The 13473-nt window shown below is 36.7% G+C and overlaps 1 long non-coding RNA gene across 1 annotated transcript in view; it reads right to left on the bottom strand.

Annotated features, from left to right (window-relative positions):
• Nucleotides 1–7018: 7018 nt before the first annotated feature.
• LOC103602388 overlaps nucleotides 7019–13473 on the bottom strand; it is a 33336-nt gene continuing 26881 nt past the window's right edge. The window contains exon 2 of the long non-coding RNA XR_551528.1: nucleotides 7019–7211. This is a non-coding gene — a long non-coding RNA (uncharacterized LOC103602388). The remainder of the gene's footprint in view (nucleotides 7212–13473) is intronic.

The following is a 13473-nucleotide window of genomic DNA, read 5'->3' as shown; positions in this document are numbered from 1 at the left end:
AGACTCTCAGACTGAAGACTCAAATTCATAACACAAACAGATTCAATAATAAATTGTCTTCTAATGTATTGTCTTCTAATAATATGTCTTCTAATAAATTGTCTTCTGATGGCTTAGCAGTGCTGAATTATAAGAAAAGTTCCTTTCTGTTGCCGTGCCCTGGCCTTTTGGAAGAATTGCTATTGAGGACAAGCACCATCCTCCATACTCATGTTTTTCTGGGATGAGCTACATGGACATAACTTTGTTTCTATGGGAGAGCTCAAAATATCTATTTAAATAAATTCTATGATAGAAAGGAAGAAGTATATTTCTCTTATACAATTTCAGCTAAGGAGGCATCTTCCAGGTTTAAAAGAATGGGTTATATTAAACACGCCAATTCTCATAGTATTAAATGACTACGTAATTCAAAGAAGGCATCGAATATCAGATAAATAAATAAATAGTGCCAAAAAATTCAAAGGAAAGACTGTCTTCTCTGATCAATCATCTATCTTTGTCTATTTTACACTGCACTAGCACCATCCTCCCTTTAATTTGAATGGCTATTTTTTTCCCTAAAAATGCCCAGCTACTATATTCTCCCTGGGGGTAACCAAACCAGATGAGTCCTAGTGCTTGCAATACCAAGATGCTGTGGCTTATTTCTAGCTGCTGCATAGCTACAGGGGCCACAGAATCAACAGGTCTAGGGACAGCCCGTGGATTGGTTATGATGCTCTAACACAAACCATGTAGACATGCTTTCCATTTGTAATTTTTCCTCTTGATCTGCATTTTCCAATGAAAGGTACCCTTGAACTGGGAGACAGGAAGCCATGAGAAGTGATTCCAATTCTGTTATAATTGGCTAGATTATCAGGCAAGGTATTTTAGTTTCTGTGTCTTCCTCTGCTAAAGAAGAGCTTACAAAAGGGCTTTTAGAGTTCCACCCAGGTCAAGCATTTTATGATTCTGTGCAGTTTAGCATTAGTTACCCGATAACTTACAATGATGTCTTGTGTTCGGGGTTTTGTTGTTTTGTTTCTTTTTGTTTTGTTTCAGTGCTTTAATCCTCACAATACTGAGAAACAGTGATAGGTAGAAATTTCCCCCATGTCTTTAAACAAGGAGGCTAGTCTGCGTGCTCTCACAATAGGCCCAGACACTGCTGCACTGAAATAATGTTTTCTAAAGTCAGAGCGAAAGCAAAAATATAATTGGCTGACAGACCTTGCCTGGGAAAATTCACAGAGTCCTCTCACATGCTTTTACGTTATCCTCCAGAGTGCCTCCAGTTCTATTTATTCTTCCAGCACTGAAATAACCCCAGCATATTTCCGTAACAGCTCAAGAAAGAGTACCGTTTTGACTTCACCATGTATGGTTTCAATCCAGCTGTTTGCATTTTCACATCACGTGCTGTTCCCGAGTTGGGTTCTCACAGGCTGACATATAGCCACATCTCCCCGAAAAGGGTCAAGGATGCTTGCTGGGAAGAGACCTGTGGCAATTTCATCCAATTACTTGAGGCTTTTATTCTTAAGTCAGCACCAAATAGTCTAATATCTCTTATTGCCTGTTATAAATAGGTTCTGATGTCTATCACGTCAGCTCACTGGGAAAGAATGCAAACTGTCCCAGGAATGAAATACTCAGGATGGTGATTCTGCTTGCTAAGAGCTATTTTGTTTTAAATGACAACATTTTCCTTCAGACACACAGAGAAAGCGTGACATTTTTAGCCTGTGAGTTTCTCATCCTTAGGAATGATATTAGGTCTCACGAGAAAAAAAAAAAAAAAAAGAAGAAAGAGGGAGGAAGTTACATCAGTGGTAAAAATGTGCTGAACGATGTGCTGAACGATACATTTCTTCCTCGGTTGGCCTTTAAAGGAACGCTCATTATTTTGACCCAATCTGTGTGGTCATGCGGCCGTCTCCAGGAACAAATATCATTTATGTAAAGGCCTGTTCAGAAGGGCATCTAGAAAGCCCACAGCATGGAGAAAATAGAAACACATTATAGAAGACACCAAGTTGGGCCCATAAAATCAATTTAAAAAATCGCAGCAATAAAGTTTCAGAAAATGGACTTGTTCTTTTTCTCCCATACACGGAAATGTGAATGTGAGAAATGTTCTATATTGCTATATAAACAGATGATTTTTTTAATGTATTTTTTGAATTGAAACATAATTGAGTATACATATTTGTGGGGTACAGAGCTGACTATCAGTATTTGTGTATAGTATGTGATGATCAAATCAATATTATTAGCATGTTCATCATAACAAACTGTAATTATTCTTTGTGGCCCTTACCCAGTTACTCCCGATCCCCCTCTCCTCCCCCATTCCTACCTCTAGTATCTATAGGTCTGTTCTCTCCTGAAAGTTCAACATTTTATTGTGGTCTTTCTCCCTTCCTTCCTTCCTCCCCTTTCTCTTCCCTCCCTCATTTCCTTCCTTCCTTCCTTATCTCCCACTTATGAGTGAGGACATGCAGTATTTCTCTTTCAAACAGATGATTTTTTTCTTTGAGTTGAAACCCATCAATGTTTCATACAAGAAGCAAATCTGTGAAGACAGTTACAATTGTCAAATTTTCTGGTTTACTTATTTGTAAAGGGGATTTTGAGGTTTGAATTTCTGAACCTAGAAATATTTCTTGTTCCTGCTACAGGATAAGGGGAAGGCACCTGATAAAATTTTGTGTGTCATGATTGTGGTAACAAAATACTGTTCTAGAGGGTTTACATGTCTTTGAAACTTAGATAACTTGCCTTTCACCAAGATCATCACATCTCAAACCCAACTGCTCATGACAGTGATCTCCAGTTTTTGTGTGGCTATGATTCTTTTTTTGACCTGAATCCCTAGTTCTGCAGTTGGGAAGTTGGATACATTGTGCATTTCTGAATTTACACAGTTTTAATGATTCTGGATCTTTTGAAGAGTCTTAGAACGAAGAAATTTTGTTCAAAGGTGATGGTATATAGAAATATCTGGACACACAGAAATGATGTTAGGTGATGTTTGATTTTAAATAGTATGGTAGTTTTGAATTCTAGTCTGGCCCATATTTAGAGTGCAAATCAGAGTTCTAATGGTGCCCCCAAATAGCTCATGTCTGTAATGTGTAACCAATGACATTTTTCTTGAAATCAGAAATACTAAATGTTTGGAACAATTGTACTGAGATTTTTAGTTGACTTATGGTCTAAGAAATATAATCCTATCTAAAATCAGGGAAACATAAGTGCAGTAGTAGTGTTTGAGTCATGAAAACATTTTAAAAAACAATTTACTAAGATTTTTTGCTAGCTCAATCTTTGACTGTCTCAGTCAAACCCTGATGACTTGCATACACAAGGGCTTTATTTCAGGCATTTGACATTTTCAAATAAAGTTCACGGAGTATCTAAATAAAGTTGTTTTTAAATCAAATCTTCTAAACTGCTTTTACTTCTCCCTCCTCCTTCAGTGAGTGTCCATTTTAATTCCCATCCTTACCAAAGTTTAGCAAATATCCAAAGTGGCTATTAAAATGCTTATTAAGTTGACTCTACTCATGTAAGATGCATATACACATGACTGACTATATATTTTTTTTCTAATTTCAATGTATTCTTTAAAGAATTTTTCTTGAGGCAGACTCATTTCAGCCTCTTGGCATTTGCGATGTTTCCCATGACCCTTGTCAATCTAGCCCTAAGAGGTTGCCTTTCTCCTGGCCAATTACTCACCAAGGCTGTGGCATTTGCCACCAAAATATTTGAGTAAAATGGAAATTTTGATCATTATATAGAGCATAATTAATCATGGCACTTGTGATGTTAATTTATGTGCCCATAGCATAATATGTCTAAATATAAAGAGTAGAATTAAAAGAAAACTATCTTGATCTACTTGCATTTAAAAAATACAAAAGCAGTTCAAAGAGCACCATGGTTAGAAAACAGAAAATGTGAAGGCACAGTTTTGAAGTGGCCCAGAACCATAACTGAGTCTTGGACTACCCTTACAATTTCCACATACTTAGGAAAATGCAGAAATATATATCTGTAGTCCATTTTCCCTTGTCAAAGTAAGTGGAGATAGTTTAAAATCTGGACAACAACTCTTTTAGGTTTTAAATCAAGAAATCAAGTACTTACCACATGGTACCTTACAATAAATGACAAGTACAATCAGGCACATCAGAAGGTAGGGTATAAAAAGAAACATGGGAATATGAATAACATACTGTCCTTTCTAATTAGCATTAATGCAGTTCAGCTGCTAAACAAACGGACCTAATTGCTAATAATCAGATTACCAAGTTAAAAGGTCACTAAAACATGCTTTTTTCCCCCACAAATACAGACATTTCAAATCAATGCAATTGCAAACAATGTGAGCCAGTAGAAAGTAGGCAAAAATTAGAAAATCATATTATATTAAAATTAGAGCAAACCCCAAAGCCTTCACCTACTCTACACTTGGAATTGATGAGCTTTGATCTTATTTTCAGTTAAAAACCACCATCTCAGGTAGTTTCCCTTTTCTTTACAATTTAAACTTTCAAAAACCGATGTCAGGAATTTCATATCCTCTCTCACACCTGGAAAAGTGCTGTTTCAGATTTACAGGTTACCCTTCAGTTCTTTGCTCATTTCACTTTTTAGTTCTAAATGAAAAGTTGGAGAAAATATTATCTCCAGTAAAAGTATCTTCAGCGTCCTCCTTGTCTATTTCATTGTGGCCATGTAGTTTCCTGGATTGAAGTTACCCCAAGATGTTAAAATTGCAAAGATCTTTAAACTATGTTCTTTGCATGCTGAGAAGAAAATCCACACAAAAAGTGTTTCCAAGTTGACATCTGATGGACAGAATGTACAGTAAGTTTCCAATTAGGAAGACAAAATTTCCTTTCAGACAAGTTTGGATATCATTTGGTTAAAACATAGCATTAAGACATGATAGGTCATAGAAAGAATTTTGACAAACAATTTTAACTTCTGGAGACCAAATAAGAGGAAATGGGTAACAGTGTTAGTAAAGGGGTCAGTGAAACATAAAAAAATAAACTTCTATTCTGCTAACAAACAAACGATACTGCTGAGTACCTTTTCATGTGTTTAGCATTTTTCTTGATATTGCAGGCAATTCAGAGGTTTTGACACAATCACTGCCCTCAGAGTTGAAATTTTGGGAAAAAATTAATCAATATAGAACAAGTAGAAATGAAATAAGGTTGTAACTGTGGCACTAACAATATGTGTTCTAGCAACTCAGGGGGAAAAAACCAGAAGTCAGGAGTGGTTGGGGGGAAAAACTAATGGTGGAGGAAAGACTTGAGCTGGACTCTAAGGGTAGGTAGAAGCTGACTGAGCAGAACCAAGGGAGGATAGGAGAGGGGTTGTACAGGGAGAGGACCGGAATGTGCCAAGGCCATACGGAGTCCAATGCGTTAGGTGAGAGGAGCTTATTGAGGATAGTGGTATGCGTGGAGAAAGGCTGCATGTTGGGAAGCAGAAGGATATTAGATGGGAAGGGTAGAGTGGAGTTATATATAATCCAAAAAGGTCTACAAACCTACGGGATAACTAATGAAGGGCTACTGTGATCTTTTTAATACAACTTATGCCATGAATAAGATAAGCCTTTTTGAAATCTTCTGCAGGACTCTTAAAAATGTTACTCAAATTGGAGCTTGTTCTGGAAATTTTTCCAAAATTAATAGTTACTTATAACCTAAGTCCTAGATTTTTGTTAATAAATGGGACAAATTTTGCCTAGGCCAGTATCCTAGTAACATAAATCATCCTAGTGCTGTAGGGTATTTTATGGTGTTCCATAAAGCCTGTTGGAAAATTATTCTATATATACACCCACAGAGGTTAAAATTATATATAGACTCAACATGAATGTACCTATTCACCCCTCATTCATTAATTCATTCTTTCCACATTTACTAAGCACTTTCTCTGTACCAAGTATTCTACTGGGCACTGAGGACAGAAAGAGAAAAGAAGCATCCATGACTTCAATGAGACCAGAAGGAGAGATAAGCATATAACCAGATAAAAAACTGAGTGTGACAGAGGTAAAAGTCCATTGCAGCACCTCTTTTAACAAGGAAGATGGTTTTATTTTTAGCATCTTCTTATCAGAGATCAAAGGTATACAAAATACACAGGCATCCCAGGATGTCACAAGAATCGTGTTTCCATAAAAGCTACTACTCAATGCTGGCTACCAAAATGTCACAACATCAAAATGCACGGAAGGTCTGAGCAGTTTAATCTGGCAGCCTCTGTATGGGCAGCAACGGTGGGCAGAGGGTCTGGAAGGAATGGAGGTGCCCTAGATACCTGTTCTAGTCTTGGAAGAAAATTATAACAATGGGATACATGCTCTTCTGCCCCCCAAAACTCCTCAAAAATTTCTGCTGCAGCAACTGATGGACCACTGTCACCATTAGTTTCATCAGAGGAGAGCAGGTCTAAATAAGTAGAGAAACTATGCAGTGTTATTCCTCTAGACCCTCTCTGTCTCATTAAATGGAGCAACTTATGAAGTTAGGGAGTTATTTCAAGGACCTCCCACCCTCATATTATCTTACCACATGGTTACCGAAAGCTGACATTTTAATGGACTCAAATCCTTCCATTAGAGATAAAAACCAAAAAGAAAAAAGCTTGAATGAAGATGCTTAGTTGAAGTAATGCACACAAGTGAAATTAATTCACAGCAACTTAAAGTGGAATCCATCAACCACACTATAAAGGCTAGTATCAAATTTTCCTCTGTTTATACGAGAGGGGAAGTTAGAAAAGAGATGTGAATGGTGTGGCAAGAAAGGTCGAGAATGTGGAGCTGAGGGCTCTGAAAAGGAATACAAATTTCACCCACTTTATAGTTTGGTTTGGGGATGACTGTGAAATTACAAGAGCATAACTCAATGCTGTTTGTGGAAGCTGACCACTGTGTGCAGCTGCAGTCCTGCTAGTTAAGTAAAGATCGCGTCATATGCAGAAATCAACCCTGCCATTCATAATTATATATTTTTTATTTGCTTTATAACAAAGGAGTTTTGTTCCCTCAAGATTCTTTCCAGACAAAGAATAATGTTTAAAGGTGGGACCTCCAATGAGGACCACTTGTGTTCAAATCCTGGATCCTCCTCTTTCAGGCTGTGTGATGTTGAGGCCATATTTTGACCACTCTGAATTCAGGTTCTCATCTGCAAAAAGGGATAAGAAAAACACCAAACTCAGAAGGTTACTACGATGATTAAAAGAGACAGTACAGAAGGGGCTTCTTATACATACAGAAAGTTATAAATTCATATCAGTTAAAATTATATTTTTATACAGTACTGAAACCATCATTCAAAGTCACTGAATTGACTTACCTGAAACAAAATTAAGCACACTCTGGTAAAAAAGAAGACTGAAAAACTTAGTAGTTATACATTTATATCATGTCTTGAGGCTGTTCTAACATATTTTGCACTTCTACACAGTCCATGGGATATATATCAGTATCTAGCCTTGGGAATCTCTGCAGAATGAGGTAACATCACAGGAAACTTTCCTGAGAACTTCCAGAAAGAGCTTCTTAAATATTTATGTCAAAGTACCCAAATAGTAGAGGAGATGAAACACCTAAGCTTTTGGGTTGGGGAAAAGCCCAAAGGGACCTATAAAAGTGGAAATTTCTTTTATGTCTCCTTTGTGCATGCATTGTATTTCACACAAAAATATCTTGGCTTAAATATAGAGAGTTTTAACAAAAAATTCTAATAAGAAGGATGCTTCAGGAAGTTTCATTGTTAATCCTGGACTATCAACTACTGGCAATCTGGCACGAGTTCTCAGGGATTCAGTTATTGCCATCTGAGAAGCACAACAAAGGAGATACAAACAGAATTCCACTTAGCACACTACCACTGAGATAGGTCACAAAAATTATTTACACAGAGTTGTGAAATAAGACAGGCACAGGAAGGATTAACCTTGAATATTCTGATAATTTTCAGATGTATCAACAATTTGGAAAGAATTAAAATGTGAATGAGTGTGTTTTTCATTTGCAGGATTTCTCCACTAACCACAGTGGCCAAATATCCAATAAGCATATAGAAAGGTATGAAATAATTAACCAACAGGGAGATGCCAATTAAAACAGCAAGTTGCCACTGTTTACTCATCAGAATGGCTAATATTAAAACAAACAAGCAAACAAACCTGATAACAAATGTTGGAGCGGATGTGGAGCAACTGCAGCTTTCCTACGTTGCTGATGGGAATGCAAACTAGGATGCTCGTTTTGAAAAACTGCCAAAGAAATATACGTGTACCCTAGCAGTTCTACTCATAGCTATACACTAAATGAAAATGAATACATATGTTCACCAAGAGATATAATAGAAATGTTTACAGCAGCATTATTTGTGGTAGTCCCAAATTAGAAACAACTCACTTGTCCACCGATAAACAGAATGGATATAGAAATTGTAGTATAATTATAAGATATAACTAAAAATCAAACTACTACTACACACAAAAACCTAGATAAGTCTCACAAATATGATGTCATGCAAAAAAATAAAAAATCCATAGACAAAGAGTACCTATTGTATGAGTCTATTTACCTGCCGGGGACCAGCCCCAACACAGAGACTGTGAAGGTCCCCACTGGTAAGGGATCCCCCAAAAGGGAGGAAGGGCAGCGTCGGCGATGGAGCGGCAGCAAACATACAGACCCAAAGGATCTGTTGAATGCTGGGACAACAAACACACAGACTCAAGGGATCTGCTGAATGCTGACAATTTATTGAAGCAAGCATCAGACTTTTATACTTTTCTTTCTTATTTGCTACATAATCATAAAATAATCAATGAACAATATCATAATATCTCTTTGTAAGTGACATATGTTTTAAGAAAAATAGGATTACAGTTTATTCCCAGAAAAGACAATTACAATGTCCTTTCCTTTGAGCAAGAACGTTACAACCCACTGGTCCCATATAATCATCACTTTTCATCACTTGCAATCATTACCAAAACTACATCCATGGTACAATAGACTTTCTATGACGTTATTAAAACTTGATTCACACCTACATCTAACTATTCTTTATTCCTAAATAAACACTCTAAAAATTAACTTGCTTAACTAAACTTCTACTTCTATTGTAAAACAAAAGATTGTACATTAACTCCTTCCAAGCAGCCAGGCCAAACTCTCAGGCACCAGACAAGACAAATGCCTACATAGGTTCATTGTCCCCTTCCGGGCCCCACTGCCATAAGCCATCTCCTGAAAATCCATAATCATAAGTATCATTAGTATGATTAAATATTTTAGTATAATTTTGAATCCTACTTCCAAGTCTCCCAGAGCGATAGTTATGAGGCAGCAAAGAATAAAATAACAAGCACACAGAACTCCAGAATATCAGGGTGGAACACCGGCATCTTCTCCCACGATGAGGCCTTGCCATCATCCCTTCATGATGAGGCCCTGCAAACACCGTGTTTCATTAAAAGATCTTTACCATACTTAGTCTTATGAGTGGGAGGCGCCTCCGCATTTACCTAAAATTCAAAAACAGGCAAAGCTAATCTATAAAGACCGAAGTCAGGATAGTGGCTATCCTGGTAGAGTTGGGTAATGCCTTTTAGAGAACATAAAGCGGTTGCTGGGGTTCTGATGATATAATACACATACAGAAAAATACACAGATCATAAATATACAGCTCTATGGATTGTTACAAATTAAACATGTATATTTAATGAGCTGAATATTTATGATTTATTTATTTTTCTGTATGTGTATTATATTGAAGTAAACATTTCCAAATGAAAAAGCATTACTCAACAAGAAAGGAAAAAGGAAAATCTCCAGGGACCAAGAAGGAAGAGGAAGCAGAGGGATAAATGAGGGCGGAAATTAATCTGCCCTGAGGGTATTTGCTGATCCCAGGAACCTAGAAAGAACTGAATTTTAACTTAGATACTTGCAAGGTGATGAGTTAAAATGAAGATCTTGGTCATAATGTTGTACGGACCCTTCAGGGCAGGAGGCATGAGAGGGTGTCTTGAAAATACTTGGAAAAGTGTCAAGAAAACTTCTTAGTCTTTATGTGGACTTTGGGGAAAGATACAGATTTGGAGTTTAAAACTTAAAATTACCTGTAGGGTGAGAGAAAGCCCAAGATAAGGAATTAAAGCACTACTTTTAATGCTTAAATAATGTTCCTGGATAATGTCCAAGGATGCTTGGCGGAAGCAAACAAAATCCTATCTGGAGGAATATACTCTCAGTTTAGGTTTTACAAAATTGTCACAGATTCGATTCTGAAAATGAACTCAAAATACAAATTTTTAAAAAATCAAATGAGAAAACATGCTATCATATACTCTCAAAGTCATTCTTCCACTATAATAAATTTTAAGTAAAGAAAATATAAGTAAATTTGACAAGTAAATTCCAATTATTGATACATAAACCTTTAATAGAAGTAGGTGGCAACTGTTGCATGTTATGTTTTTAAGTGATACATGGGAAACATTTCTTTTCAGAGCTAAAAGTGAAAAAGATGAGTCAAATATATAGGAGACTGACACACTCATAACTGAAAAATTCTAGTAATATGGAATCTATTTATTAGGCATATAAAATTTGGCAGACTGTGATATGTTTTGGCTGAGAGGTCAGATACCTGGCCAGATGAAACAGCAAGTTCATTAGGAAAATGACCATTCAGTAAAAGGTAAACCCATGTATTCTTGGTTCCCATACACAAGAATGTACTCATTGTACTTTTAAACATGTGCATAATACTTCTGGTCACTATGGAAAGCCACTATGCATGACCCTTTCCCACCGCCTTTCTATGCTAATAGGCTTGCAAACATCTGAGCTAGCAGAAAGTGAGGGAAAAAAAAATAGTACCAGTAAAGTTGCTTAGATGCTAGTAACAGACATATATAAACTGTTCTGTGTTAAGCATGAATAACCATAGATACACACAATGCAACACAGAAAGCTAAAATTGTGCATTATAAAGATAGCAGGACTTCTGAGATGCCCAAACAGCTGTGAATTATACTTAGCCACTGAGTTGTAACCTATTTTATACTGAGAGGTCTTCATGTTTTTTGTTACATCGCTAACAATTCAAGATTGTGCTTTCCTTATACCTTTCATTTGCATTGTCTTATGACATACATAATGTAACTAAAATAACATCATTCTAAATAACACAAATAACTACTTTTTATTTTCCAAAGTTTGAAGATGTTTGGTGATAAAGCTTTCAAGTCAGGAATATTAGGTTTCTATCTAAACTAAAAATTATTTCTGAAAAATCTTATTTCCTTTTGTTTTTGATTTTTAAAAGTTCTTTCAATGTTTCTAAGTCTACAGCAAAGGATTTTGTACATAGCAAAAAGAATATGATATTTGAAGCAAAAATGAAGAGTAGGCTTAATGAATTTCTCTTGAAATCTCAATTCTTAAAAATTAAACCTTAAAATTTATTAGAAAATCAATTTTAATAACTGTCAATCCAATCAATTTCAAAATAATTTTAGTAGGCTGTAAATTCAAACCTTCTCTCCTTTGCTCTAGTACTGGGTTAAGATTATGAGATTTTGAGATCAGTTGACCTCTGCCAATGTCTTACCCATTCCTTTACAAATTCACGTTAATTTCATAATTGTAGGACTAGATATGTCATGAAGATTGTTCCCAGAAATTACTGCAGCAAGACCTGGAGAACATCCACAATTTTATACAGACACATTGTTTTATACTACTTTTTCAAAGGATGGGCATATATAAATATCTATATACATATTCATTTTTCAAATATTCTGAAGAAAAAAGATTGAAAATATAGACCGCAGACCCTAGGACTCAAATATCTATCTATATATATCCATATTTATAGAGAGAAAGCTATATACATAGATAGATATAGATTAGATAGATATAGATACACACACACCCAGAGAGAGACAGAGAGCACCAGCGCACTATTACCTAGGTATGTGAACATATCAGACAATTGATATACAGATATTCATCTTTTATTTGTTCTCTGATTGGGCCAGAACTCCAATGTCTCTCTGCAACGAACAACCTCTGGCATCCCTGTTCATCCAGTGGCAAGAGATCCCTGGTAGGTCTCATGGAATCTTGCCCTATACAGCCAGGCTAACCCCAAGCCAAAAATCCACGGTGAATCCTCACGCAGAGTTTTGGTGCCCCCCCCCTCTGTACAGCTCCTCTTCTCTGGTACCTGGCACTGAATTCCAGCTGCTTCAGACAGCCTCAAACTCCAAGCTCTGCCTCCAAAGCTCATCAAGACTGTGCCTCTCTTTGGGCTCTCACCCCTGTGCCATGGCAAGAACGTGTCCCAGGCAAACAAACTGCGGAAAGAGTAGAGCTTACATGTCCTGTGATGCCTGTATTTCAATGCTTAGCAACAGTTTTTTCACATACTTTCTTTAGTTTATAGTTGTTTTTAGCAAGAGGGTAGGTCCAATACCAGTTGCTCTGTCATGGTGAGAAGTGACAGACTCCTGAGCTTAACTACTGATCTTATTTAATAGTAATAGGAATATTTAGGTTTTATGTATCTTCTTGAGTCAATTTTAGAAGGTTGTGATTTTTCAGGAATTTGTCCATTACATTTAACTTTTCATATTTCCAAGCAAAAAAATAGCTCATAGTATCTTCTTGTTTTCATTTCAGTGTCTGCAGCATCCATTAATTCCTAATTTTTTTGTGTGACTTCTCTCTTTTTCTTGATCAATTTCAGCAGAGGTCTGTCAAGTTTATTAGCCTTTTCAATGAACTAATCTTTTTGTTGTGTTGATCCTCTATATTGAGTGTTTCTTTACTTTTTAAAAATTATTTTCTGTTCTTATCTTTATTGTTTCCTTCCTTCTATTTTCTTTGGGTTAATTCTTCTGTTTTTCAAGACTATATATAATTCATTAGCAGTTCAGAGTCACATTTTTGACAGTATGTGATTGTTTATGTGAAAAGTCAGATTGACCCCAACTGGATATACTGTTCATGAGAACAGAGGCATTTGTTTATGTTTATATTTTCAGTGTCTGACACGTGCTTAGTACATAATAAGTCCCTGAATAATATTTGTTTTGTTAAGGATCTAGAACAATACATTTTAATGTAATTAATCCTTGGGAAAATACAAAGCTTTTGGTGCATGTTGCAAAATTTACTCACAACATAGTCTTTAAGAAATCACTGGGGTTGTAGGGCCGGCCCAGTGGCGCACTGGATAGTGCGCCGCTTGGGAATCGCGGTGGCGCTCCCGTCCGAGGGTTCGGATCCCATATACAGACCGGTTCCCGCGCGGGAGCAACACCGAGGTTTGCGATCCCGTTGCCGGTCCCCGGTCCGGTACGGGGGCAACACTGAGGGTTGCGATCCGTTGCCGGACACGGACAAAAGACAA

This window comes from Galeopterus variegatus, unplaced genomic scaffold (genome assembly GCF_000696425.1).
Source record: "Galeopterus variegatus unplaced genomic scaffold, G_variegatus-3.0.2 Scaffold114, whole genome shotgun sequence".
NCBI lineage: Eukaryota > Metazoa > Chordata > Mammalia > Dermoptera > Cynocephalidae > Galeopterus > Galeopterus variegatus.
This window is presented reverse-complemented; position numbering and strand designations above follow the sequence as displayed.